Below are 3815 nucleotides of genomic sequence, written 5' to 3'. Positions count from 1 at the left end.
TTTATAGATTTTAATCACTGTCCTAGGAAGGCCAATATGACGGCTAATGTGTTGGCTAAGAACTGGGAGACCTCTCGAACTATTGTTTGAAAGTTGGAACCTCCGGGATTCTTGGTAGATGTTCTATCAAATGATGTATCCTTATTTTCATATGAAATAAAAACCGCTATGATGGCTTTCCCTCAAAAAAAGAATATAAGAGCGTTTTTTGACAATATATTATGGGACACAGGGAGTAGTACATTTATGTGTGCACGTGGCACGGCACTATGGTAGCTTTAGCTTGGCTTGAAGAATGAAGGAGGACATGCATGGTACATATGTACGTACCTGTCATAGTCATACCCATATATACCAAGGGGAAGATAGTTAATATTGGCTACTCATACCAAGAGTATGTTCTTCTTGCTTGCGGATACCATGCCACTGGTAATGGCTTTGACGTCTATATGTTGCTTCCGATGAACCGGGGAAACTCTTAATTTAAGTAATCAATTTGGTCGTGTATATCACGTGGCAAACGGACGCTAATGTTTGACAAAAACACACGCGATGTGCATACGGGCTTTTTCATTGGCCCGTTGACAGTACGGAGCACGAATAAATAATCCAACGAGTTCGTCAAAAAAGCTTCCCATAATAATATCATCACGGTGCTCGACTGCGAATGATGTTGGGGTTTGACGCACGCACGCTTAACGGGAGGGGTTAGGCCCAGCGTTTTATTACGCTAATGCGGTAGGTTTCAAAAGTTTTGGAGCATTTCTATATATCTCTCACACAAAAGTCGCAGTACTGTATATGATTTTAAGTTTGTGCTCGAATGATAGGTCGACTTGTAAAGCTAGCTCAGGCATAAAGGAACTGCCGGCTTATGGTTGGAAAGCACCTTTCTGTGGACGGCTGAGAAAAGGGAGTTCATGTTTAATTAATTATATATATGCGTCAAGTTTAATAACTGATCTATGCAGCTTAAATATATAAGTATACGCACAATTCTAAATACACGGGAACATGAAAAACGTAGTAGGAATATAGAGACACATGTGTGAAACAACTGTTGAAAAACACACGAATTTTGTAAACTTTAGGTCCTATTCGGTTCAAAGGATTTTCACAGAAAATCTACAAGAATCGATGTTCCGCAGGAATTTAGAGAAGATGGTCGTTCATTTGGATCAAAGGAAACGCTGCTCCGATTTCCTGTGGTATTAATAATGCTCGAGCCACGTGATTCCTCAGGAAATGGAAAATCCAGTCCTGGCTCATACTTATGCCCGAGGCAGATCGTCGCTCTCTGAATAAACAATTCACTAATTATGTGCTTTATGTGAGAGAAGCACTATGCAACCAAATACAAAAATCTGAGTGTTGTTTTTTCTAAAAGAAAATCAGACTGTTGTCAAAGCGTCGAACGATGGAAGTGTACCTCCATTTTTTCTATGGCGTACCGGTCACCCATTGCCTTTTGTTTTCCTCTCGTTTTTTATATTTAGTTTTGCAACTATATTCCTTTGTCATTCTTATGTTTACTATTCCTGTGAACCGAATAAAACCTTAGGGTTAAATTTACAGGAATAGAAAAATCACAAGAATCCTAATAAATATGAATCAAGTAAATCACTCAAAAAAATATAGTGAGAATGTTATTATGCCCCTGAGGATCCGAGTATCGTTCTTCGTCCGGATAAATTGAAAATAGGTCCAAGTAAATTGTATAATTCATATGTTTTTCTTTTGAAAGAAACCGGATCGACGGAGTTTTTTTCCTCCATTGGACCCTTGCTCCGTTTCTTTGAATCAAATGTCTGAATAGTGTCACCATAAGAACGATTCCTATTTCTATTGGGGAACCCCTCATTTATTTTTCCGGTCCTAGGAATTATAGTGGTTTGCAATTACTTTGACCATGTCACTGTGTTGGTGTGAATTATTTGGATCAGAAAGAAACTTTTAAAGAAGGTTTAGGAAAGGAATCCATACTAATTTTAGTGATCTCCTTCCTTTGATCCAAATAACTCCCGTACAAAATATTTCCTTCTAGTGATGAAAATCATTCAATTCCGAGTATCATAGTAGTGATGAATATCTTGTGCTAAGTTTCTGTTCGTGCATTGATCTCTGTAGTATTGATGGCATTTCTATTTCTTTTCTACACCTATCTTATGACCGTAGATTCCCAGAGTAATGCACGGGAATGACCTACTTGTGGCATATTCCACAATAAATTCTTGAAAATCTCTAGGATAACAATTTCCACAAGGTTGTTGGCGTTGTGCCACACATATAGTGTTGGGGAGAGTGCTACATATCTGCCAAGATCACGTGTCCCTTGAGACTTCACATGAAAGGTCTGTTCAGCACCTAATTGGTCATTTGAACAAGGTTGAAGGAACCAAGTTACTCGTTGGAAGAACATAAGGTGTGATAGAGTAAGTCCCAATGCTTCCAAGCCTAAGAAACAAATCCAGATGTGGTGCAACCAATACTCCCTCATTGCCTAAATGATGTATGTACATAACCTACAAGGGAATCAAGGCTCAGAGGCTATGAAATTAAGGATCTACATGTATGGTTTGGGCATCGTGAGTGCGAAGGCACCTCACTACTTGCCTTTTTATTAGTTGGTGAATCCATGTGTTTCTTTACTTTCATCAGATGTTCCTGGTCAATTACTAATGGCCCACATTGTGCATTTTTGGGTGAGTAGTAATTGTTAAATATATTTAACGTGTACGGTGTGTAGGAAGAATTTTTTTCCAAAAAGGTAGGTGTTAGGTGGACATGATGATGAACCTCATTATTTTATTTTTGAACAAACTAACATTTGTATGAAGAGAAGGACCGGCTACAAAGCGGAGTAAGTATTTTACGGCATCTTCCATGCCTTCTTACGAATAGGCTTCAGAATCTTTGCAGCATTTTTATATATCTTCTAGATTAAAGTTGCAGTATTTATCTGATTCGAATTTGTGCTCCAATGCTCTGTTGGTTTGGAAAACAACTTTTCAAGGGCGATCAAGAAAAGGGGTTTCTTGTTTCGTCGAACTGCACAATAATTTAGCTAATTATACACACCAAGTTTGGTCGATGCATGAACAATCGATCTGTTGCACCTTAATTATATATCTATATGTAGGATTCTATGGGTGTCTTTGGTTCGCAGGAATTTTCTAGCACATGAATAGGAAAATACATGATTTCAGTGGCATGTCCACATAAATTCTAGGATGAGCGAACCATAGGAATTTAGACTAACGAGTGTTTGATGCCACAGAAAAACCAAACAAATTGTAAAAGCAATTTGAGTGGATGAAATTGTCCTCTAAAATAGAGTGCAAAACATTTTTTTTGGAAATTTCCCTAAAGATTCCAATCTTACGAATCGAATAGTAAGAAGGTTAATCGATTGACACATGTGACAAGGAAATAAGTCGGTTTAAATAGTAACTTCACTTTGAAATGCCTCGAGGATTGTTTGATTGGTGTACATGACAATTTCAAATGGCACTTACACATAGTAGTGATTTAGTACCAAGCTTGCGCGAGCCCTATTTGCCTTCGTGCTTTCTACCATACTACCTTAGTTTGCAAACAAACAGAACAATCTTTACTCACAAGAACAAGAACTCTAGAACTTTTGACACACCTAGAGTATCATCCCACAGGTCATGTGTTGTTGTTGAGGGCAGTAGTAGGGTGAAACTTTAGTGGCCATCACTCAAGCCTCCACGATGCTCCTCCTCTTTACCATCGTCGCGGGCCTCTATGTGAGGGCGTCATGCCTTACCACTCTCCTCCGTGAAGGGGTGGTG

The sequence above is a fragment of the Triticum dicoccoides genome, chromosome 3B, assembly GCF_002162155.2.
Source record: "Triticum dicoccoides isolate Atlit2015 ecotype Zavitan chromosome 3B, WEW_v2.0, whole genome shotgun sequence".
NCBI lineage: Eukaryota > Viridiplantae > Streptophyta > Magnoliopsida > Poales > Poaceae > Triticum > Triticum dicoccoides.
Note: the sequence above shows the minus strand (reverse complement) of the source record.